Raw genomic sequence first — 26,350 nt, 5'->3', positions numbered from 1 at the left:
ACTATGATCCAGCCCTTCCCATATTATTATATGGAAGGGTGGTCTTACCTAGATAAGAGTGAGGTGCCAGGGGATCCAGGTACGGGAAAGGATAAGTAGCATTTTACTACACCACACTGCCTCCCTTCAAACATGTCTTGTTTTAATGTTCTGATTTCAGCGCAGCTATCATGATTAATGATGAAGCAATCATTACTTTCTATTTTTGTACCAATACAAATATATGTTCTGGCAAATGCTACCTTTTGTAGTTACTATTTTCATAGGTTACATGGACATTTAGTAAATGTTTCCATGGCAATGCAGCAACAATTTGTCACGGATGAAGGTTGGTTTTGGTATTCATAGACAAAGGTTCTGCATTTTCTTTTTGTTTTTAAAATCTTTTAAAATGTAACTGTGTAGGAGTGTGGTCTATTAAAATAACAATGCTCGCACAGGATATTTTTTATGCAAAAAAGTTTAGGTTTGGAGATACCTGTTAAAAATATTCTATTTAAAAGACATGTTGAAAACACATTGGGGTGAGATCCTCAGCTGGTGACTGGAGGCCCAATATGAGTAAGGCCAAGCAGGGAGGGTGTGGTTTTGGGACGGTGAGAAAGGGGAGAGGAGGGATTTATTCTCTCTCATTCCCCTGTGTGGCCAAAAATAAGAGCAGAGACAAACTAGCCCACTGAGAGTTACTCACCCAAACAAATGGGTCTTACAATCAGAGGACAGCTTCTGGATGCAATTATTTATAACCATGAAGGTACAGAGGAAACTATTTGCCCAGTTGCCCTGAGAAAAGAATGCAGGCTGCTGATATTCTTGGGGGCTCCTAAACAAAGTCATTAAGAATGTCTAGAACCTTCCAAACAAAGTCTTCTCACCCCCTGCCACTATCAGAGTTAATGTTCTTCTGAAAAGGAGGCTCCAAAGTAAAAAGCAAAAGGACAAAACAGGGATAAACTGTGGAGCTTTGAAGGCGATTAACAAAGTGAACCTTGGCACAGTTGCTGGTAGACTTGGCCAGCTTAATAGCTTAGCCATTTTATGTATTTCATTCACAACAGCCAACACACTGCTGTATGTTATACAGATAAACTGAGTGTATCTTTGGAAATGAACTTAGACATTCCACAGGAAATGTGTGGGAAATGAGAACTATAAAAAAAAAAAAACAAACAAAGGAGGGGGGAAAAAGTCAAGTCAGTTAAACTGCAAAAAGAAAGATGCCACTCACTTTTGTGGATCTGAAGAGACCTGTTAAGAAAATAGAGATACGTTCTGTTCCAATACCTTTATAATAATAATAATCCTTTACATTACTTTGTAAAACACCTAGACAACAAATGATTTTCTATTAGTCTAGTAAAACTGAATCAACTAGTGTTTAGTATTCACAGAACACAGCAGTCGGCTCATGTATTTTAGTCGCTCTACAATATTTATATCACTTCTTAGTCCAAACCACAAATTGTCATTGGCTTTTTTTGTGTATATGTGAGAGAAGAGAGAGAAAAGGAGATGTGGTCCACAGAGAAGATCAAAGTATAATTTATCTAGCAATTGTATCTAATGTCTGTAGCATATCAATTTGCTATAATGCTCCTTATTCTAGTCTGGGAGGCTCCTCATCAAATAACTCTAACTATGGCAAAGTTTGTGGTAGGTTTTGATGCAGCTGAACATCCAATTGGGACTCTACTGAAAACACTAAGAACTAACCTATCCCTAGGCCTAAAAAGGTCACTCAGTGGAGTAGGAAGAAATGAGGGCTTCCTTGTCTTGTGAAATTAGGGTTATCTGGATTGCAGCTCTGGGCACAGGAAGGAGTAGAGAGAACAGAGTCTGCTGTTATACCCCTTAGTAAGCAAATGAGTGGAGGGGCTGAAAAGTGAGGGGGGATGCACAGGATGTGCTGCTGGCTCTTACTCAAGACTTAGCCTAGAAGCTCAATCTATTTCTAAAATTATTAGAGATTTAGGACAAGCCTATATCTCCAGAATTGCAAGCCAAGCGCATTTTAAAACTAGATTACCTCCTCATCCATTACGTCATCTTAATTGTTCTCTCTCACTTACGAGTTCACATTTTTTAAAAAAATGTTGAAAACTGATCACTGGTCAGTATATCACTTTGTTAGTACTAATACTTGCCTATCACGATGGAGAGCTGAAAGGCTCAATTAATACTTGTAAAGCACTCTGAGATCCTCAGATGAAGGCATTATACAAATACATAAAATTATCTTGCTGTTTACAATTTCCTTCACATTTTAAAAATAGTCATAACATCATCATTTTGTAACTATTACAGATAACTGCCTTGGTTGGTTGCTTCCCACACTGAATGTATAATCTGAAGGGAAATATGAATCCTTTTTGAACTTATGTTGTAGTCTATTTGCCAGAAGTATTGCATTTTTTACAGCCCCGTAAGCTCAGCAAAGACCTTCAGGAGCTGTTTCTGCGCATCTCAAGACATGTTTGTGTTATACTATTAATTCAAGACCAATTCATGTTGTCTCCATAAGCTTCCAACCTCAGAGACGCTGGAGCAAGAGACAGAACTGGTGACATGCCAGAAACTGAGCTGCTTAAGAAAAACGTCCAGTTCTTCTACTCCTATAAACAAATAAAACTTGCCATGTTATTAATGCTGTTTCTTTGTTTTGGTCTGGTTTTTTCATTTGCTTTTTTTGCCTTCAGTAAACTTAAAGTAAGGCTCTAAAACTGGCAAAACTGTTTTTTAAAGGGGCTGGAGCAATGCATACCGCTGTATGTAGTCATAAGATCTTATTTGAAGCCTCATGCCGAGAAACTGGAGTAGTTTCAGATTTCATTACACAAGGCAATTTGGCTTCTTTTCAGGTCAGTTGCCCTCTTATTCAGTGCCAGCTTTGACTTAATTCCTTTACTAAAAGGAAATATGTTGCATCCTCTTTTCAAAGCAGTTTTTCACACCAAGTGAGTTATAGGTGCACGTGTTTCTATAAAAGGGGTGTTTATAGTTTTGTCGTCTCAAAATAGGAAGGAAAGTTTGCCAAACAATGGGATTTAGTTATTACATAACAAGATATTAGGTCTCAGACAACTTGTTTAAAAAATGTTACCTCACCAGTGGCAAACACCATAACCACTTGAAAAAGTCTCTCTTTATTGCTAGGTCTGCAAACCCAGCCCACTTTATAATTTGTGTGAGAGGCAGATATGTTTACCAGACTTCTAGGTTGCTCTGCAAGGCAGCATGATCAGTGTCTCATCATTGGATTGGGAGCCAGGAAACTTGGGTTCTATTAACAGCTCTACTATTGACTCACGCTGTAACTTTTGGGCAACTGGTTTAGTCCATCTGTGCCTTAGTTTCCCTAGGTGTAAAACTGTGGTAATAATGTTTGCACATCATTAAAGTCATTTGAAATCAACAGATAAAAAGTGCTAAAGTATTGTTCTTTTTACTAAACTTAGCTACAACTTCAGTGTAAAGCTAAAGATAATAGGTACGCTGATCATCTAAAAACAATTTAACAATATACTGCATTCTCTGTATAATTCAGAGTATTGAAATGAAACATTTTCAATTTTAGGTGGTTGGCACCCGAGTATTGTAGCAAAGAAAATCTTATAAGTCTGATAAAATGCCTTAAAACAAAGTACACGTGACTAGTAAAATACCAAACACAGATAGAGAAAAGATATGGAAGAAACTGGAGACTAATTTCTAACCCTAACTGTAATAGTCCCTCACTCTCCCGCTCAGAGGGAGGCCACTCAGGCTGGTCCTCTCTGGCCAAGACCAGATTCTGTAAGACAGCCAAGAGCCCACAAAAGGGCTGGGCAATTACTAGTCACTTTCAGACTTTAGCCTGGGTTTGGGTAGCTCAAGTGGTCAGCCCTTAAACAGAGTCTATCCGGGCTGGCTCTGGCCTGGGCGGAGCTCAGGCAGCCAGCAAACAAACATACTCTCAGGGCTGGCTTTGGCCTGAGCATGGAGCTCCTCTTCAGATGTAGAGCCTCCTTGCACAATGTAGGGGGTCAGCCACCCCGGAGTGGGGTGGCAGGGGGACATGGGCCTACCCTACTCCACCGCATCCCAGCCCAGGGCCCTGGCAGGGGCAGGATTGGCCACCCCTACATCAGCGGGGATCCAGCCGCAACACGCCAACTGAGCCACACCTGCCTTTGCAGCCGGCTGCTCCGTGGCTGCCCCTGGACTACTTCCTGCCACCCTGGGGTTCAGTACCTCTAGCCTCCAGGCCTCTTCCGGCTCCTCGGGGTACATGGCGGCAGGCACTCCAGGCCAGTCCTCATCAGTGTCTGTGGATTGGGCACCACCTGGGGAGGGTTCCTCTCGGGGACACAGATGAACCAGCACAGCATCCTTCTCCTCCACAGACTCCACTCCAACTGTGCTGCAGGGCCGGCCTTTTATACTTCTGGCCACGGCCTGGTATATCCGGCAAGGGGAGCGGGGCAATCTAGGCTCCACCCTCCAAGGCGCATGTAATGGTCCCTCGCTCTCCCACTCAGAGGAAGGCCACTCGGCCTCACTACACTAACCCTAAAATTAAGTGTGATTGATATAGCATTACAACTGTATTTTTTCTAACGAAAATAAAGGTTAGTCCTGACATTAAATGATTTTCCTAACATGCAAATGACTTTTGGATGTAAGTTGTTACTGCCGCCTCCATTTCTGAACCATTGTAGGTACCAGTCAGAAGACAGCTACACAGAAAGAGAGAAAGTCAGGGAGAAATTATGTTTTTATGTACTGTACATTTGTGGGGGCATCTTGAGCAGTTGTGACCATAGGTTGTAAACAAGTAGGTGGTTTCAGTCACTCTCCCCCAGCTTTATTTTTAACACATTATCTTCAGCATCTCTGTGTTTTTCCTCTCAACTAAGGGCTAAATTCAAGCCTAGTGTAAGAGGTCACATCTGCAGTGACTTCAGCAGGGTTGGGTTCGGCCCAAATATTTTTCTTTATATGTATCCTTGTTAGCAAAATATATATTGCTGAAATTCTGATTCCTCAGTCCTTACAAACACAAGTATTAATAGTGGGTCAAATCTTGGTCCCACTGAAGCTGGTGGCAAAACTCTCATTGACTTCAATGGGACTATTATTTGGTCCTATATTCATAAAAAGAAAACATGTGACTGAATTAGGTACTTCTGAAAATAAGGGAATAATATCACTGGCTTGATCTGGGCACAGGGCAAGTGGACATTGCCCAAGCTTTCCAATATGTTTCTGCAATGTACCACCACTTGAACTGCAAAACTCACAAGAACTGGTTCTCCTCTCATGCCAGTTCTACACTGGTGTAATTCTATTTATTTCAATGGCTTTAGTCCTGATTTACATTGGTGTAAGTGAGAGTGGAATCAGGCCTCTGTTGTTCAGGTTTTCTTCAAATGATGACCTGGCTCCCCATCTGCAGGCTACTCTATGATCAAAGGTTTTGTAGTGTTTCTGGAGAATTTCATACTCTTTGGTCTGGGAGAGCCTGTGTTAACCAGTGTCTCTTCCTCGCACCAAGGAGTAATGTTTCCTGCCTAGGTGAACTGAAAACCCATCCGCTGTGAGCAGCAGGGATAGGAGGTGGGTGGGCAGGGGACTCGCTAGGCAGGGCCAGCCCATAATATTTTGGCACCTGAGGCAGGGAGCTCAAATGACGCCCCCATGCCCCCTCACTTGGGACAAAACTTTGAAAGGTCTCAATTCCACCTTCTTCCTGTTCTACTCCTCTCATGGTACTGCTCTGCTACCTACCCCAATAAAGGAGAACTAACAACTTAAAATGCCTTGTTCAAAAATTTTAAGTAACACTTAACTTTCAAACTCCTGAACAGCAAAGGTAACTTTTCTTGTCTGCATAGTAAACACTGGCATTTTTATCTGTTTGAATAATCAAAGTGGTGCTTTCTGTGCCTTCTTGGTTGCAAAGATTTGAACTGCTTCCTGAAGGTCCACAGTCTGGGCCAGCTCATGCTTTATTGAGATGTTTGCAAGGCCGACCAGCCTCTCCTGTGTCATTGTGCAGCATAGATGTGTTTTTATTAACTTCAGCTTGGAGAAGCTGCGTTCTCCACTGGCAACGGTTACAGGAAGTCTTAGAAGTATGCGCAAGAGCAACAAAAGCATTTGAAAAGAGGGTGGTCATCTTATTTGTGCACATATGTTCCAGAACAGCCTTTGGAGTTGATCCTGCTGAAATGTATCTTGAAAAGGCTTTCAGTTCATCATCTAAATCACTCGCATCAATATCACGCATGTCATCATGTGTCAACACTGTCTCTAGTGCCCTGCATTGCTGGTGTAGGTCTTCTTCAGGTATAGTGAGGAGTTTCGGAATATCATACAACATCCCAAATATCCTGCTGTGTTCCTTGAGCTGCATGAAACGTTCTTCAACTGATTGTATTGCACAATCTAGCAGGTGTTTAAAGAATTCAACTTTGAATTGTTGGTTGGGGTCTCTTATGGGATTATCCCGTGCCTCGTAATCAAAATGTCTTCTTCTTTGGTGACTCCTGTATTCTTGAATGGGTGGGGAAATAGCTTCAGTGTGAAGTTCCTCTGCCAACTTCTGTGCACTCTTCAGAATGTTTTGAAATCCCTCATCTGACCAGTAAGACTGTAGGTATGACTTTGCTTTGTCCAGTTGTTCCATTGCTCCAGATATATCAAGGTCAACACCTTGGAGTCTCTTGCTTACAACATTTATTTCAAACAGTATGTCATGCCACAACACTAAGGCACACAGAAATTTGCAGTTATGTATGTTTCTGGTGATTCCATGTCCCTCTGCCACTGTTCTCCCACAAACAGTTCCTGTCATAGCATTATCTTCCATAATGGCAACTATGGCATCATCTATCTTTCCAATTTGGTGTTTGTTAGGCTTTATCGCCTCCACTCGACTTTCCCATTGTGTCTTGTGTGGCATTCAGTGGTTTCAGTGGCAGAGAGGATGTTCCCAGATTTTGCTTCAAAATTTGCCATCAATGAGTTGATGCAGAGAAAAATACATAGATGCTTTGAATTACATAAAATTCAGCAGCCTCACTAGAAGCTGATGCTGCATCACTGACCACCAAGTTCAATGAGAACTGCATGGGACAAAAAAAGCTCAAGGTTTTAACTCTCGGATCCGTGTCTGCACTCCGCTGTTCTTTCCTCTCATGTTGGCACCATTATTGTGGTCCTGACCTCTCATGTGAGCTATCGCAATTCCCATGTCTTCCAGCTTTTTAAGAAGCACATTTGTCATACCAGCTCCTGTAGCATCATCAATGTCAATAAATTCTAGAAAATGCTCTCTGATAGTCACCATTGCAGGGACATTTTCTGTAGGTTCTGTTGTTGTTACAAAATGCACCATTAAAGTCATTTGTTCTGTATGGCTGATGTCAGGTGTGCAGTCCAGAATAACAAAGTAATATCTTGCTGACTTCAGATCTGCCACAATCTTCTGTTTGACTTTTGTTGCCAGTAACTGTATGATCTCATTTTGAATTGTTTTTCCAAAGTAATGGTGTATGTACATTTGTTGGGTGGTGACTCTTCGTAGATGCTCCTGGAGTACAGCATCAAACTCAGCCATCAGCTCCACAATTTTAAGGAAGTTTCCATTGTTTGGCACATACACCTCATCTGAAGTGCCACAGAGTGCTAGGTTTTGGGTAGCAAACATTCTCACAATGACAATGAGCCTTTTCAGAACATTTTGCCAGTAAAGAGACTCTGATGCAATCTTCTCTTGATGCTGATCATCTATGGTGGCCTTTAACCTTAGTCTCATCTCAAGCTCTTTCCACCTATGGAATGCTCTGTGGTGATTTGCTGCCTTCTCATGGCATGCCAGATTTCTAGCCAGATTTTTCCAGTCCTTTGTTCCAGTAGAACCCAATGTGGCTGGAACATTAGACTGGAAGAGTTTGCAACAAAAACAGTATGCAGCATTCTGGGTTTTTGAGTACATAAGCCATAACCTCTCCACTTTGTCACCATTGAGGATTTCACGCCAGTAATGTATTGGATGGAAACTTCTATTTTTATTGTCTTTGGGGAACATGAAGTTTTTCACTTGCTGTGGCCCATGCAGTACAAGGAAGTCCCTCAGGCTACTGCTCAAGTGGGTCCACAGTCCTGGATCATCTAGACTTAAGTAACTAAACTCAGCAGAAGCTGTTTCTTGCACCTCCACCACACTCTTCTCTGATCTACACTTTTCTTCAGGAATGTGCGTGGTTACATCCATTTGAGGTGGAGATATGGATGCTGCAGTAGCTGCCAGGTCACCTGCACTCTCACTAACTGGAAGATCAGGCATCTCCTCACCACTCACATCCTCACTGGGGCCGGAAGGCTCACCGTGAACACTTGTGTCTATGTATCTCAGGAGAGTTCCTTCCTGCTTAGATAGAAAAGCTTCCTTTGCTTTCTTTCTTTTTCTGAATGCTGCCCGAGAGGGGCGTTTTCTTCTGTCACTCATGACTGCTGTTCTGTGCCAGCTGTAGTGGCTCTCAACACTCAGTTGAAGGGGACAAATAAGCAGGCTGGTAGAAGAGCCTGAGTGGGGGAAGCTATCAGCATCTTAAGGGCCTAACTGGCTCCTACTACTTCAGTTGACTGCCTGTTCTCCTCAAGTGGGTTCAGGGAAGCAGGAAACAGGAAGCTCCCTGAGAAGCTGGTGTTAATCAGTCCAGGCTCCTGGGGGTGCTAGAGAGGTACATAAGAGGCTCCTTCTCCTCCTCTCTCTCCCTGCAGCTGCTGCTGCTTTCTGTTATTCCCTCTCACCTTTTCTCCTGCCTGCCTGTTATGTCTCTTGTGCCCTCCTTCCTCCAGCACAGCACTCCATCATCTCTGTGCATCTAGAGCAGAGAGAATACATATGCGCCAGCAGCAGACACAATTTTCTACACTCAGGGTCCTACTGGCGTCCCCCCCACCCCCCAGAATCTGGTACCTGAGGCGGCTGCCTCAGTTCACCGCATGGTAAGGCCAGCACTGTTGCTCGGGGTCAAATGAAGATGAAGTGACTAAAAAGAACTTACTGGAGGTTGGAGGGAGGAGTGCATTGGGATATATTACTGGGGATATGTGTAGGATAGGGAAGCAGGAGAACCTCTTCCTCCGGGGGGGATGGGGTCAGAGTGGAGAAGACTGGCATAAAAGGATATAATTCCACTGATGTTAATGGAGTTACATCTGCCTACATCAATAATGATTTTACTCATACAGCATCTGTGTGTTTGCTAGTTAATTGCGGGAGGGGGTCTGTTCTCTCCTTGGCAGATAAGTGTAAGGCCCATTAATGGTCATGGGGTTCACAAGTCAGCATTGTGGGGAGAAGAGACCCTTAGCTATATGAGCTACTTCAGAATCCTGCTGGAGAATGTTCTCCATATGAATAGTTTGTAAATGTTACTGTTTGTAGAATGGGAAATATAAGACCAGAAGGAAACATGAGTTAATCTAAAGAAAGGCTAAGTTACTTCCTTCCCATCCCACAAGCACAAAGCTGCATCATGACTGAAATATACATGCTTGGTTGATAGGCTCCTTGAACTCCAGCACAGTGGTTAATTTTTTAACAATCTCCTTTAATGGATTTGAGACTTTAATACAGTGGAATCCACTAACAGTCAGTTCTCATTGTCACTTGCTAATGTTATGCTTTAGAGAAATTCCCATCTGTCTTCCAGGATGTTAATTTTTAGTTATGATTTCCTCTTCTCATTGCCCCAGTCAGCTTTTGAATAAATAGCAATTCACTTGTTATGTTTTGACAGCGAGCTACAAGGGTTCCTTTGACCAGCTCTGGGTGGATTTCTTTCAGTTCTCTTTTTGCTAGGGCCTGAACCTGAAAGATACTGATCACTCTCGATGTCCACTGACTGCAGCAGGAGTTGAGGGTGCTCAGCATCTTGTAGGATTGATCCCTAATTATACAACAGATGTCTGAAATGCAGTCCTTAGAATAATTTATTCTTCCTTGTTTACTGCATTATTATTCTAGAAGAATAAGAAAGTTAGACGGGAGCCACAGGGAACAGCCAAGACATTTTTCCATGAAAATTCTCCCCAGAGCCATAGAAAGGAAAAGCATAAATTAAATATACGTTGGATGAGTTGATGATTTACAAGACTGAAAATCCAAAATCCAGTCCAGGAGTGGATCCAGTCTATTAATGTGTGACTGATAGTTGTTACTACCTGACAGGCTATGTGAGTTAAGGTTTATCAAGGCTAATTCCCCACTCTGGCACTTCAAGTACAGAAGGTGGGGGCCTGCAAGGATTCTAAAAATTAATACTGGCCACTCCAGGCTTGTATTAAACTCCCAGGGTTACAGTTTTTCTCTGCCCTTGGATGGGTAGATGCTACCACCACTCAAGTGCAGAACCCCTTTGAGAGCCCAGGAAGCACACTTGGGAATTCCTTCCTGTGGGGTACCCTCAAGCCCTTTCACGCCCCCTCTGGGGAAGAGCTGAGACAGAGGGAGAGAAAACAGAAGGAAATCAGCTGTTGCCACCAGCTAATTAACCAACGTGCACAAATCTCTTAAGACACAAAAATCCAATTCTGTTCTTTAAAAGGTAAATTTTATTAATAAAAAAAAGAAAATACATCTGGAAACTCAGGCTATTGCTAGGTTTTAAAAGAGAAACTACAAGGATTAAGCACCAAGAGTAGCTTTCTTGAGGTCCAGCTTAAAGGTTATAAGCAAAACAAAAGCACCCAGGGTTAGCACTGAGGAGTCCCCAGGTCATAAAAAAATTAAAAGAGATAAACCTAATCGCGTCTTCCTAGACATTTCCTGATATACTTATATATGTGGGGTTTTAATGAGTAGTTTCTAGGTATGATACTGATGATTTTTCATACCTGGCTCAAGCTTCTTATAGCATAAGACAGATAGTTGCCCTGTCTGCCTCTCCCCGGGAGAACAACAGACAGACAGAAAGAGAGAAAGTCAGAGGGGACAAAGTCAGAGGAGACAAAAGGGGAGTCTTTGTTTCAATTTTAAAAAGTTCTAGCCTTCTCATTGGCTCTTTTGGCCAGGTGTCCACTCACTTCCTTTTACCTATGCATAGCAGTGAGACATTTAAACCCTTTATGATTACATTTGCCATTAATTGGCAATCTCAGAAGAAAGACTAAAGACTGAAAGGGTATGAAGGTGTAGGGCCACATGGTGTAGGGCCTGTGCTCCAAGGATAGAGATCAGATCCATCCTACTGAATGGAGAAGATTGCACTCACCGCCTATGTGCAAGGAGCAGCATGGAGAGTGATTGCATCTGCCTTAGGCACAATCTCTCTAGTGCAGAGGTGGGCAAACTACGGCCCGTGGGCCACATCCGGCCCGCGGGACTGTCCTGCTGGGCCCCTGAGCTCTCGGCCAGGGAGACTAAACCCCAGCCCCTCCCCTACTGTCCCCCCTCCCCCGCAGCCTCAGCGCACCATGCCGCCAGTGCTCTGGCCTGCTGCTCCTGCCAGGCAGCGTGGTGGCGTGGCTGGCTCCGGCATGGTAAGGGTTCTGTGTTCTGTGAAGGAGTACCTAACACTTCCTTATTTACTTTTTCCACACCAGCCCAAATTTATAGACCTCTGCAGTTGAAAAGTCCCAGTCTTTTTAATCTCTCCTCATACAGAAGTTATTCCATACCCCTAATCATTTTAGTTGCCCTTCTCTGTACCTTTTCCAATTCCAATATATCTTTTTTGAGATGGGGCGTCCAGACTGCACATAGTATTCAAGATGTGGGCATACCATGGATATATAGAGAGGCAATATAATATTTTCTGTCTTATTATCTGTCCCATTCCTAATGATTCCCAACCTTCTGCTAGCTTTTCTGACTGCTGCTGCACACTGAGCAGATGTTTTCAGAGAACTATCCACAATGACTCCAAGATCTCTTTCTAGAATGGTAACAGCTAATTTAGACCCCCATCATATTGTAAACATTAGTAAAAAAAAATTGTTTAAAAAAAAAAGGGGGGTAAGTTTTTACTGCTTTTTACTCCCAGTAGTCTTGCATAACTAACAGAGCCAAGAGGAAGCAAGCTGGATTCTATTTTTTTCTTGTACATCATCAAAATTGTTTACTGAGTTTCAATCCATTACATCTGTGCAAAACCGTTACAGACAATAGGACTGCACAGATGTAACTGAGGGCATAGTTTGACCTACTAGTGATAATGCATGAGAAAGACAGACAGAATCCAAACTGACTTTCAGATCCCAGGTTGAGTTTGGAGAGCTATAAATTGGGGCAGGAAAGGAACCTTTCTTCTTACTTGTAAACTCAGCATATATCATCTAACTGGTGAGACCTAATCTAATCTGGAATATTGTGTGCAGTTCTGGTCTCCCATGTTTAAGAAAGATGAATTCAAACTGGAACAGGTACAAAGAAGGGCTACTAGGATGATCCGAGGAAAGGAAAACCTGTCTTATGAAAACAACAAGGAGTCCAGTGGCACCTTAAAGACTAACAGATTTATTTGAGCATAAGCTTTCATGGGTAGAAACCTCACTTCTTCAGATGCATGGAGTGAAAGTTACAGATGCAGACATAAATATGACACATGAAGAGAAGGGACACAAGAACAAATGGATATAAACTGGCCATCAGGAAGTTTAGACTTGAAATTAGAGGAAGGTTTCTAACCAACAGAGTAGTGAAGTTCTGGAACAGCCTTCCAAGGGAAGCAGTGGGGGCAAAAGACATATCTGGCTTCAAGACTAAGCTTGATAAATGTATGGAAGGGATGATATGATGGAATAGCCTAATTTTGGCAATTAATTGATCTTCAGCTAGCGGTAGATATGCCCAATGGCCTGTGATGGGATGTTAGATGGGGTGGGATCTGAGTTACTACAGAGAATTCTTTCCCAGGTGTCTGGCTGGTGAGTCTTGCCCACATGCTCAGGGTTTAGCTGATCGCCATATTTGGGGTCGGGAAGGAATTTTCTTCCAGGGCAGATTGGCAGAGGCCCTGAGGTTTTTTTGCCTTCCTCTGCAGTGTGGGGCACGGGTCACTTGCTGGACGATTCTCTGCACCTCGATTTGAGGACTTCAATAGCTCAGACATAGGTTAGAGGTTTGTTACAGGAATGGGTGGGTGAGATTCTGTGGCCTGCGATGTGCAAGAGGTCAGACTAGACGAGTATAATGGTTCCTTCTGACAAACTCTATGATTCTATGAATAATTGGTATGCAATTAAAATATAACCCCATCATGTCATTTTCACAAGGTCACCTTTTAGCAAATAGATAGATCTGTACTTGAAAGAGATAGATAGGGTCTAATGCAGTTCCCGCTGACTTTAGTGGGAACTGGACCAGGCTGTTAAAAAGCTATTTCACACAAAGTTCAAGACAAGAAGTTCTTATTGACCTGGTTATCTTTAAAGCTTTATTTATTAATTTGTGTTATTTAAACTTAAGGTATACAAGACTGGACAATAGTTAAAGGAAAGTAGTAGCTGTTAGTTGCCTAATAAATACAAAATAACAGGGTAACTTCCGGCTCTAAATGGTTGATGCTGCAGCCTTCCCCATTCCACACAAATGGACCAGTTCATCCTTGTTCTAGTCAGTAGCATTTTTCTACCCTTAAGAAACAGGTTTTGAAAGGCAGCTGGTCAAACTACTTTTGAGGGGAAAACAGCCTCTGTAACTTTGTTTTTTCATAAAAATGTTTCTACAAGTAGAAAAACCTATCAAAATGCCTTACCCCGTTTTGTCTTGCACTTTCACTGCCTGTGTCGACTGAGCACTCCTCAGGACACCATATCTCTCCGCCTGCCAACAGCTCAATGAGTAACACAAATCACTGGAATGTAGAACAAAGGACCCAAAGGAGGAATTTAGCAGAGATGAATAGAAAAAGTGGCTGAGAAGATGTGGAAATTATTTATTTGGCAAAAATCAAGTTAAAGTTACATTACTCAGCTTTCCTGATGTTACTAAATACTTTTTCCAACAGGAAGAAACTAGAATAATGTTGGATGGAAGATAAACACAGCACAGGATAAAACTTCAGAATTGTAGAGTTCTTAAAACAGAATATTCCTTTTACTGAAATTGTTGGAAATCTCTTGAGTCTCATAAAGTTAACAGTGAACTTAGATTTACAGTTAAAATGAGGGCCATTCTTGCTAATGGATTTTAAAATATAACCCTCTGAAAAGTAGATAATGAAAGGATAAATAGTACAATAGCTAGCATGAGAGAACATTTTGTACCAGAAAGAAGTTTATTGCACAGACTAAGTACCATATAGAAAACCCATAAAGACAAATCACATTCAATTATATAAACCCAAACACAATAAAAGAAACTAAGTTCTGAAGAAATGCCTTTCTTCAGTGTTTCTCCATTTCAAATTTTGAAACATTAAAGCATTTTAGCTGAGACATTTGTTCAGTTTCTTTAAGTTTAGAGGATTAAGGGTTTTTTTACTTTTAGGGACAAATTCTTAGACTCTTGCACACATTTAGTTTCAGTGGGACTATTCATGGAGTGAAGTGAAACTCAGACTGAGTAAAGGTATCAGAATCTGGCCCTGAGCTGTATTGCAAAAAATGCAAGGCATATTTAGATGGCCCAATTTATTCTGCATTGATTGAAGTAAATGGGACTCCTCGTGTTCTTAAAGTTACACACATGCTTAAGTACCTTGCTGAATTAGACCCATCAATAGGATCCTCAGCACCTCCAACCATTACTCAGCAACTTGCAGGATCAGGCCATTACTATGGACCTAATTCTATAAACCATCTGTGTTTGACTCCCAGTTGAGTCAATGAAAGCTCTGCATGTGCAGAGGGTTTGTGGGGATGGGCTAGATCTTAGGGGAACCCCACGTAAAATGTGATTGTGAATTTCCGCTCTTCTTGAGAGCTGCTATTAATCTTGTAAATTGAGGTAATCCAACAGTAAGTATTGACACAGTTTTGGTTCTTGTAATACCATTAACATTCAGCCAGTAACACCTTTGTATTGTAATAATCAGAGCAGACAAGAGGAGAGAATGAATACATTCAAAAATCAAAAAAATCAAGGAAAAAAAATTCCAATACATGCTTTTTTCCCCTTTGTTCATTTAACAAAAGAAATCTGTCCTGAGCGTCAGCATATCAAAACTGCTAAATCTTTTTACAGTGTTTTACTCTTCCTGCTTATGTAGCAAGAAATCTTTGTGACACTCTGCAGCAATCTGGTGTCTGGGGAATGCAAAGAAAGACTTAGAAATCTTCCAGAAAAAAGACCTCTTACTGCAAGATCCAGGTCAGCATTAATTATAAATTAGTATTGTCATATAATGACTTTGCATGGGCTATGATAGTTACTATCTTTGTCAAGTTTCAAAGTAGCAGCCGTGTTAGTCTGTATCTGCAAAAAGAAAAGGAGGACTTGTGGCACCTTAGAGACTAATAAATTTATTTGAGCATAAGCTTTCGTGGGCTACAGCTCACTTCATCGGATGCATTCATTGGAAAATACAGTGCAGAGATTTATATACACAGAGAACATGAAACAATGGGTGTTACCATACAGACTGTAATGAGAGTGATCAGGTAAGGTGAGCTCTCTCGTTACAGTGTGTATGGTAACACCCATTGTTTCATGTTCTCTGTGTATATAAATCTCCCCGCTGTATTTTCCACTAAATGCATCCGATGAAGTGAGCTGTAGCTCACGAAAGCTTATGCTCAAATAAATTTGTTAGTCTCTAAGGTGCCAAAGTCCTCCTTTTCTTTTTATCTTTGTCAAGTTACACTTTAGCAATTCCCATATCCTCTATAGAGGATACTGGTGGGGTGGGGGAAGAGTCATATGCCCCTGTGATAGGGTATATAAACTCCACACTGTCCCACCAGGGGTTAAAGAGCTGCTCTGGGCACAGCCAGCCCCGTCTCACCAAACCTGCAAGAGATGCACAGGGTGTAGGAAGAGTTAAAAGGGAGCAGAACAGCTCACTTGTGGGCAGACCAGGGAAGAGAAAGGACCTCTACCTTTTAGCTCCTGAGAAAAGGGCTGAGGGAAGGCGGGATTTCTCCCTCAACAACCACCTGAAAGTCCCTCCCTGAGAGAAGGGAGGACCTGCTTCTGTGATACCTGGAGAGGGAGGCATTTCCCCCACTCACCTACTAGAGCAGTTTATTTGTGTTAATTCCCTGTGTGTTGTTTATGGACAACCCCTGAAGGGGAAAGACTTGGAACTGACCTGGCTGAAGGGCCAAGGCATGAGAGGAGGCAGCTGCTACCCCAAGAGAGTAAGAGCTACCATGCCACTCCCAGCTGTGAAGAGGCACCCAGTAGTGACTGAGTCCCTTCACAGCCTCCTGTGATAGACTGAGAACTTTGGACAATAGTGGGGAGGTAGGAAGTGGCCCAGGAAGAGCAGCCTTAAGGTCCTCCTGGGTGTCAGATCCTTGTGTTCCCCTCATGGGGCCCTGGGGGGCAGTCTGGTGGAGTGGGAGGGCCTGGGTTCCCCTACCAAAAAACCCGCTCTGCATGTTGAAGGGCCTAAAATCTGACCACTAGGCAGTGCTCCCCATGAGCAAAGACCATCACAGTCCCAATCAGGAAAAATGTTTATTATATTGTGAATCTGTACAGTAGAGCATTTTTCCCCCATATTCATAAGCTGTGGCTTCTAATTCCAATAATGTCTAATTCCTAAGAAACATGATTCATTTAACAGGTCTAATAACTACCAACTGTAAGATTTCATGATACAGTAGAACTTTGTTTGTGGGATTTGGCAACGAAAGTTGTAGACGTTGAAAATGGATTAAATCATTTACAGTACCAACACATCCAAAGTAAAAAAGTTATGGGAATGGAGTACAAATTTAGGCTCCTGTCTGGCAAACTCTTACACATGGGTATGTTTACACATGCAAGTAGTCCTGTGGGACTACTCACACGCATAGTTCTTCACATAAGAGTTTCAGGAGGAGGGCCTTCATTTCTTCTTCAATAAAAAGGCAAAATGTCTGTATTTTCCATGAAATAGAAACAATGGGACAAACTCTGAAGTCCTTAAACAGTGGGAATTTTGCCTGGATGAGTTTCAAGAAAAAGCTGAGTAAAGATTTCAAGATTTGGCCCAATGGGAGAAGGGCAAAAGGGCACAAATTGTTGGTGAAACAAGAAATGCAGCCAACTTTTTCTGGTATTATTACAGGTCCCAAAGAACCTAATGCAAAAGCTACTGTGTTAACTTTAATAGGAACAGGATCGGGGTTCTTTGGGTCCGGGGATTGACTCACAGACTAGAGGAAATAGCCAGTGAGAGATCTGAATATTTTAAGATTTAGAACCACAGAAACTGATGCACATAAAGTGATATCTCAGTCATTTTGTAGAAAAGGATTGTCAAGGTTCCTTCCCCACTCTGAACGCTAGGGTACAGATGTGGGGACCTGCATGAAAACCTCCTCAGCTTACTTTTACCAGCTTAGGTTAAAACTTCCCCATGGTACAAACTATTTTACCCTTTGCACTTGGACTTTCGCTGCCACCACCAAACGTCTAACAGCGGTATTATTATTATTATGAAAGAGTTCGTTTGGAAACGTCTTTCCCCCCAAAATCCTCCCAAATCTTAGCCCCTTTTTTCTGGGGAAGGTTTGATAAAAATCCTCACCAATTTGCATAGGTGAACACAGACCCAAACCCTTGGATCTTAAGAACAATGAAAAAAGCATTCAGTTTCTTAAAAGAAAAATTTTAATTGAAGAAAAAGTAAAAAAGAATCACCTCTGTAAAATCAGGATGGTAAATACCTTACAGGGTAATTAGATTCAAAACATAGAGAATCCCTCTAGGCAAAACCTTAAGTTACAAAAAGACACAAAAACAGGAATATCCATTTCATTCAGCACAGCTTATTTTCTCAGCCATTTAAATAAACAGAATCTAACGCATATCTAGCTAGATTACTTACTAAGTTCTAAGACTCCATTCCTGTTCTGTTCCTGGCAAAAGCATCACACAGACAGACCCAGACCTTTTGTTTCTCCCCCACTCCAGCTTTGAAAGGATCTTGTCTCCTCATTGGTCATTGTGGTCTGGTGCCAGCGAGGTTATCCTACCTTCTTAACCCTTTACAGGTGAAAGGGTTTTTCCTCTGGCCAGGAGGGATTTACCCTTTTAAAGGTGTTTACCCTTCCCTTTATATTTATGACAAGCCCCCCAAATCACAGATAGGGTGAAACACTGGCTGTGATTTCTTCCTGGAGCTCTAGGAGAAAACAGAGACACATGCACCTCTAAATATACTACCAAGTATATAAAGGCTAACAATATTTTCCACATCGCAAGGACACTTTTAACCAGTTGATTCTGGGAAATTTTCATGGGAGAGTGCATCAGCCATTTTGTTAGAAGCTCCTGAGATGTGTTGAATGTCGAAATCAAAATCTTGGAGAGCTAAACTCCACCGAATAAGTTTTTTGTTATTTCCCGTGGCGGTATGAAGCCACTGTAGCGCAGCATGGTCAGTTTGCAGGTGGAAACGCCGTCCCCAAGCATATGGGCGTAGCTTTTCCAGAGCGTAGACAATGGTGTAACATTCTTTTTCACTGACTGACCAGTTGCTTTCCCTCTCAGACAGCTTCTTGCTGAGAAACACTACAGGGTGGAATTCTTGATCCGGTCCTTCCTGCATTAAAACTGCTCCCACGCCATGCTCAGATGCATCTGTGGTTACTAGGAACGGTTTGTCAAAGTCTGGAGCCCTTAGCACAGGGTCAGACATGAGTGTCACTTTAAGCTGGTTAAAGGCCTTCTGATACTCTTCGGTCCACTGAACGGCATTTGGCTGTTTCTTTTTTATTAGGTCTGTCAGTGGGGCGGTGATTTGGCTGTATTGCCTAAGAAGGATTGGACCTGTTTCTTTGACTTTGGGACAGGCCACTTTTGGATAGCATCCACTTTGGCCTGTAGGGGGTTGATAGTTCCTTGACCCACCTGGTGTCCAAGGTAAGTCACTCTGTTTAGGCCTATTTGACACTTCTTAGCCTTAACAGTTAGTCCTGCCGCCCTTATGCGCTCAAAGACTTTTTGTTGATGTTTTGTAGATGTTCCAGGTGTTCTGCCCAGGAATCCGAAAATATGGCCACATTGTCAAGGTAAGCGACTGCATATTCTCCTAATCCCGCTAGGAGACCATCTACAAGTCTTTGGAAGGTGGCGGGTGCATTCCGCAGCCCAAAAGGGAGTACATTAAATTCATACAGCCCGACATGTATGGTGAAGGCTGACCTTTCCTTGGCGGATTCATCTAGCAGTACCTGCTAGTACTTGGTTAAGTCCAAGGTAGAGATGAACTGGGCCCATCCCAGTTTCTGTAATAGTTCATCTGTGCATGGCATTGGATAGTTGTCTGGGCGAGTTACAGCATTTAGCTTACGGTAGTCTATGCAAAAACGTATCTCCCCATCTGGTTTGGGAACTAGAACCACTGGAGATGCCCATGCACTGCCAGAGGGGCGGATTACACCCATCTATAGCATATCCTGGATCTCCCATTCTATAGCAGTTTTAGCTTGAGGAGACACCCGGTAAGGTTGGACTTTAATTGGGTGAGCATTACCTGTGTCAATGGAGTGGTATGCCCGTTCAGTCAGTCCCGGGGTGGCTGAGAACATCGGCGCGTAGCTAGTGCACAGCTCCTTGATCTGCTGTTGCTGCATATGCCGAAGGGTCATGGAGAGGTTCACCTCTTCCATGCTACCAGCACTTTTCCCTTCGTAGTAGACACATTCAGGCCACTCAGCATCATCTCCTCCCTGGGCTGTAAACTGACAAACCTTTAATTCTCTGGAATAAAAGGGTTTTAGAGAATTAATATGGTACACCTTAGGCTTTCAGTTGGAGGTGGGGAATGCTATGAGATAATTAACAGCTCCCAGGCGCTCCTGGACCGTGAATGGCCCTTCCCACGACGCTTCCATTTTATGGGCCTGGAGCGCCTTTAAGACCATGACCTGGTCCCCTACTTTGAAGGAACGCTCTCTGGCATGTTTATCATACCAGGCTTTTTGCTCTTTTTGAGCATCCTGTAGGTTTTCTTTAGCAGGGGCTAAAGAGGTTCGGAGGGTGTTTTGTAGGTTGGTTACAAAGTCCAGAATGTTAGTTCCTGGAGAAGGTGTAAACCCCTCCCATTGCTGCTTCACCAACTGCAATGGCCCCTTAACTTCGCGGCCATATTTTTCACAGGTAAGCTTTATAAAATTCAGCAACAACATGAGATCTTTGAGATATCTGAAGAGGCATTTGAAAAGGTGGAACACTACATTTCAGAAAACTAGAAATTAATTTGGCCCAGAAATTTTGATGTATGCTGAAGGGTTTGAAATATATAGGCAAATATATCAACAGAAGCTTTGGTAACATGGTCAGATTCAGTATCTACAAACACCCTTTGCCAAGTGAGGTAAACTAATATTTGCAATAAATAGTCAAGATTACCATCCTCATTTAAAATATAGGTGAAATTCTAGCCCTTTTGAAGTCAGTGGGAGTTTTGCCATTGACTTCAGTGGAGCCAGGATTTCACCCTTTGTGTTGTGTAAACTACAATATCTTAAAAATGCAAATTATGATCAAGATTTTTATATGGGATTGGAAAGACCCATAAAGATAGAACATGGGCTCACTAAAAGGAGCTTTGGACTTGCCATGCATATATTTGGTAGCCTCCGGCTTGACTTAGATGGGTCTGCTGTTCAATACTACAGTTACCACCTCTCTATGGTTTCCTTTTAAATTTATGGAGATGGTTCCTCTGACTCAGACTTGCCCAGTTGTTCCTATGAATCAATTAAAAACAATCTATCTAATTTTGAAGCATACCAGAGAAATTTGGATAATGGTATAAACTGGGTGATGTGATATTAAAACTATCTTCTCAACTGCCAATATGAAAGGAATTCTTTTTATTGGTTGGAGTGGGGAAGGGCTGGGATCAGCAGCCTTACTCAATGTATTTACCACAGGAGGACAATCTTATTAAAGGTTTCAGAGTAGCAGCCATGTTAGTCTGTATTCGCAAAAAGAAAAGGAGTACTTGTGGCACCTTAGAGACTAACAAATTTATTTGAGCATAAGCTTTCATGAGCTACAGCTCACTTCATCGGATGTGCTTCATTCCCTCCCAATTCACAGCCTGAACCATCAGATCTTCAGGCATTGTGGGCAAAAAAGAACACTGCATAGTAGCAGGAGAGAAGGCCAGGCTCCTCAGGGGTTCGAGGACTCGTTTCTGCCCACATAGCAAGAGGGCTGCAGCATGAACGACTATTTCAATCAGTGTCCCACTGGGGCTGAAGTGTTGGGGACTCACTGTCAGTGATGGGAGACTGTTGGTCACAAGAGATGCTGCAAATTGCTTCAGGGCTGGAGAATCCAGGGCTTTGGAGCATTGGATGAACTTGTTCATAGCATCACATTGCTCTTTTTTGGGGTGGAGGCTTGTGTTTCTGCATCCATACAGAGCAGTGAGTTCCCTGAAAATAGCCAAGAGCAGGTGAACAGCTTGTGCAGACGCAGAGCTGTTACATGCCTTCTGTGCTTCTGCAACGCCCTTCATCTTGCAGTCAATTACTGCTTTTCCCACAGCATCATGCAGGACTCTGTAGTTCTCGCCACATACCAAGTACCGATCAATCTGACTAGGTTGGTCCCTCTGTTGTTGAATGATTTCCACTGGGAATACCCAATGAAATTGACTCTCATCCGAAAGCTTCTGAGCAAACTCCATCCCATACTGGTTAGTCAGTTTTCGGACCAAGTAAACTCGGTACCAGTCATTCCCAGCCAGCCTACAGAAAGCAACACTTTCAGGAAGTACCAGAAATTTCAGCAATTATTATAGCCTTACTCATGCTAAAGAGCACAAGTACTTCCCATTGAAAGCCTGACCCTGCAAGGCACTGAGTATATCCTGGTCACTATAACCTGAAATGCTGGTTTCCACAGCCTGCTGCTTTTAAGGCTCCTTGTGAAAGATGGGAAAACAAAGTTTAAGCATGCTTCACAGTAATATGCACTGTTTAAATAATTTCACTAGAAGGGCAGCAAGGGAAGCAACATTTAATTTGATATAATTTAAAATTGGGAGTGTTAGGGCTTGTCTACACTTGAAATGAACATAACATAAGAGCGGCCCTACTGGGTCAGACCAAAGGTCCAGCTAGCCCAGTATCCTGTCTTCCGACAGCAGCCAATGCCAGGTTCCCCAGAGGGAATGAACAGGTAATCATCAAGTAATCCATGCTACAGCGGCACTGCTGTAGTACTTCAGCGTAGACCAGAGGTGGGCAAACTACAGCGGGACCCTCATGTCCGGCCCCTGAGCTCCTGGCCTGGGAGGCTACCCCCTGGCCCCTCACCCACTTTTCCCCCTTCCCCTCAGCCTCAGCTCACTGCGCCGCCGGGGCAATGCTCTGGGCGTCGGGGCTCTTGCTGCGCGGGGGGTGTGGCTGGCTCCAGCTGGGTGACACGGCTGCCTGTCCTGGTGCTCTGGGCGGCGTGGCTGTAATGCTGCCAGTCACCGGTGCTCCAGGCAGCGCAGTAAGGGGGCAGGTAGCAGGGGGGGGTTGGATATAGGGCAGAGGAGTTGGGGGTGGTGGTCAGGGCACGGGGGTGGATAGGGGTCGGGGCGGTCAGAGGGTGGGGAACAGGCGGGTTGAATGGGGGCAGGGGTCCCGGGGGGGCACTCAGGAAGGAGGGGGGGGTTGGATGGGGTGGCGGGGGACAGTCAGGGGCAGTTGTCCCAGGGGGGCCGTCAGGGGGCAGGGGCCGGGCCATGCCTGGCTGTCTGGGGAGGCACAGCCTCCTCAACTGGCCCTCCATACAATTTCAGAAACCCAATGTGGCCCTCAGGCCAAAAAGTTTACCCACCCCTGGTGTAGACACTACTTATGTCAACGGGTGGGTTCTCCCATCTTAGTAGGTAAGCCACCTCCCTGAAAGGTGGTAGTAGGATGAAGGAAGAATTCTTCCATTGACCTAGTTCTGTCTACAGAGGGACATAGGTTGGCTTAACTACGTAGCTCAGGGGTGTGGATTTTTCACACCCATGAGTGACAGCTGTGCTGATCTAATTTTCTAGTACAGACCAGCCCACAGATTACCTCAGTTGTGACAGTTCATTAGAATTAATAGCAGGGTAGCACCTAGGACTCCAGCCCCATTGCACTAGTTGCTAACCACCGCCCATGCCTCAAGAAGCTCACAATTTAAGTATAAGACGAAAGACAACAGGTGGATACAAAAGACAAGGGAGAGCACAAAAACAAAGAGACTATTATGATCAGCATGGTAAGAGGTCACAGCATACCAGATGCCTAACCACTGTCGATTTATATGTAAGGGGAAGACTCAGTGGGGGTGTTTTAGTTGCTAGCTCCCAGAACCAAAAGAAAGGGGAAGGATTGATGGGAAATCGGACCCTGAGACTGACAGTCCACAGGAACAATGGGGAGAGGTCAATGCTCCAGGTCAGCCTGAATGACAGGGCAGGCAGGCTAATCAGGAAGTCAGGAGGCTGGGGGGAGAGGGGTGTCCATCCTCTGTGTGAGCTTGATTTCCTGGGTCAGACAGAGTGGGGCCGAGCTAAGGTGAAAGCAGGGGCGCAAACTGAGCTGGGGAGTAGAGCTGTGCCAGATCCAGAGGAGCCAAAACAGAAGCCCAGGAAGCAGGTCAGTGCTGGGAGCAGACTCACAGAAGCAGCCCACAGAGCAGACCTGTCCTGGGAGCAGAGCTGCAGCAACCAGAGCCAGAGGGGCCAGAGACACAGCCCAGGGAGCTGGAGGCAGAGCAGCAGCAGCAGCCGTGCTGAGGCAGAGTGGAGCTGGAGCTGAGGCTGGACCAGTCCGGAGCTGGTGAGCATCTGGGGAGAGCGAGGGGAACCCTAGGTTGCGGGCCCAGTGCAGTGAGACGCCCCCAGCCAAGAGGCCTTGTAGGCCAGACTTGTAGGGGGATTGTAACCCCGATGGGACAGGGGCGATGCTGGGAAGAAGGATCCTGCCACCTAGAGCCTGAGAGCATGTGGCTCCTGCCAGAGCAAGTGTCCGACCCGCAGCATCTCTGCAGCACACCCAGGGCCTGAGAAGGAGGCCTGGGACTTTTGAGGAACAGACTGTGAACTGCCCTGACATTCCAGAGACAATGGTTGTGATGTCTCCGTGCCACAGAGTGGGGTGACGTGTTTTCCATTATTTTTCCCATTTTTCCCTTATTTTTTTAAATTGACTGCTGTTTAATAAATTGTATTTGCTTTGAACTGTATGTACTGATCAGTGGGTCAGGGAAGCATCCAGTGCAGAGAGAGCACCCCAGAGTGGGGACACCCTAGCCCCTGTCCTAAGTGACCACAACAAGGTTGGGGGTCGGGCCCCCCAGGAATCCTGGGCCCAGCCTTGTTGGGGTTACGAGGACTCTGCCTCACAGGAGAGTCAAAGGGGAGCCCTTGAGGTCAGGCAGGCCTCTGGGTAAAGGAAGTGGGAGCGAGGACTCAGATTCTTTCACTAACCCATGTCACCGTGGTAGCGTATAAGCTAGGAAAGTTCCCACAATAGCAGGACCATTCCCCCGCTTACATATACATCAGAGTAAAGGTGAGTTTTAAGGAGGTATTTGAACAAGGATTCATTCAATAGTACAAGTACAATCTAAGGCATTAAATATGGTTATTGTTGCTATATCTTTGACCAAAAGATTAGAAGGACACCAACAACCTGAAGTGAGTTTCATGTGCTATGTTTGCCTCTGAGACACCCTGCCCATTCCTGCAGTTTTACAGTCACACTTTCCTCTTTTAGAAACAATATTTTTCTCTTCCCTGTGCTGTGTGAAAGGCCTACACAAACAAAAAGGGAAACGGACTAACTGGGCTATGCTGGGGTGACGTTGAAACTGACTGCAAAATGCTGTGAAATGCACAAAGATAACTGGAAAAGATAGAAATTTTATTTTTCTTTAACATTTTCAGGATAGCAATTTTGCATACCATTCATAACAACACTAAGTAAACAATTTTCAGAGAGAAGTTTTAAAGAAAGTTTTAAGTTGACATTGTCCCTTAAAATAATGAGAAAGTGGAAAAATGGTACAGTTTTGCTACGGTATACAGAGGAGGCCAAGTTTGCTTTCTACAAACATCTTATTTACTAATGGCAACATTTTCAGATGTGTTCACTTAATCAATTAGCTTCAATGTGTATATAGGCTGTCTCCCATTAGATATTCAAATATTCACTTGAAAAAATTGGACAAATCAGTTACAATACCAAAGCTTTCTGATCCTTGTGGGAAGAGTTCATTAGTCCTATTGAAGAAAATACAGATGGATACAGGAAAGTTATCTGAAATCCAGAATTATATTGAGGGAAGGGATACAATAACAGTCTAGGTTTACATGTTCCTTTGTCAGCTGGGCTGTATTTATATTTTTATTGTATTGTTTAATGTTTTTGCATCTTGTTTTTTATCATTTCAAAATCTTTAACATAGGGTAATAGAAAATAAAATGAAGGTTTTATGTACTTTTAAGTGACATTCATTTAGTACTACTTTGTAATAGGTTTCTTTTTAAAGACAGATAAATCCATAATGCTACGAAAATCAGCAAGTAGCCAGCACTGGAGGCTGTGGACTCAGGAAGTGAACAAATAAATCAAAGTAAAGAGGACTGCCAAACTTGTACATGACATTGAAATGATCCTGGATGCCCTTCAGAATTTAAATCTATTTTTGTGTTTGCAGAATCCCCTTGATATTAGAATGATTCAGATAAATCTCTCTGTCAATGTCAACCAGTTCATACTTAACAATAATAAATCTTATTTCATTCCATAAAGAGTTCAGACACAAGCCTGGTAATTTTTTCCAGTGTAATTTCTTTCCCCAGTGCTGACTAAAAACCTAGCACAAATCACAAAGGTACCGCATTCTAGATTTTTGGTAGCAAGTTTTCAAACTCAAACTGGTGAGGAAGATAGTGTCCCAGCCATCTGAAGTTTTGTTGCTGTATTTACGAGTCCAGTTTGTCTTCCACATATGGCCCCAGAGCAGGGACAACAACTGAAACCAATATTCACTGTGTTTGTGAATTCATCTCTTAAAAAATATGGTCTCATTTAACAGGCAAGATTGCCTGCCAAAGACCATAGCTAAGTTACCTCACCACAAAGTTCCACATTCAGTCTCAGGAACAAGGGGGCTTAAACCTCTTAGAAACATCAATGACTGTATGGTTAAGATTTATTTTGAGGGTGTTTGACAAATAGCCCAATTTCACTGCTCTGCATGCCCTTC

The 26,350-nt window shown here is 43.3% G+C and overlaps 1 long non-coding RNA gene across 3 annotated transcripts in view; it reads left to right on the top strand.

Annotated features, from left to right (window-relative positions):
- LOC141981674 (uncharacterized) overlaps positions 1-25,885 on the top strand; it is a 36,581-nt gene extending 10,696 nt beyond the window's left edge. Inside the window, exons 2-5 of one of the 3 annotated variants that reach the window (XR_012637877.1) lie at positions 15,204-15,304; positions 18,867-19,009; positions 19,108-19,158; positions 25,631-25,885. This is a non-coding gene — a long non-coding RNA (uncharacterized LOC141981674). The remainder of the gene's footprint in view (positions 1-15,203; positions 15,305-18,866; positions 19,010-19,107; positions 19,159-25,630) is intronic. The other 2 variants (XR_012637878.1, XR_012637876.1) reach the window with 2 other exon arrangements.
- Positions 25,886-26,350: the final 465 nt, after the last annotated feature.

This window comes from Natator depressus, chromosome 2, assembly GCF_965152275.1.
Source record: "Natator depressus isolate rNatDep1 chromosome 2, rNatDep2.hap1, whole genome shotgun sequence".
In the NCBI taxonomy this organism is placed as follows: domain Eukaryota; kingdom Metazoa; phylum Chordata; order Testudines; family Cheloniidae; genus Natator; species Natator depressus.
Note: the sequence above shows the minus strand (reverse complement) of the source record. Positions and strands in the feature narration are given on the sequence as shown.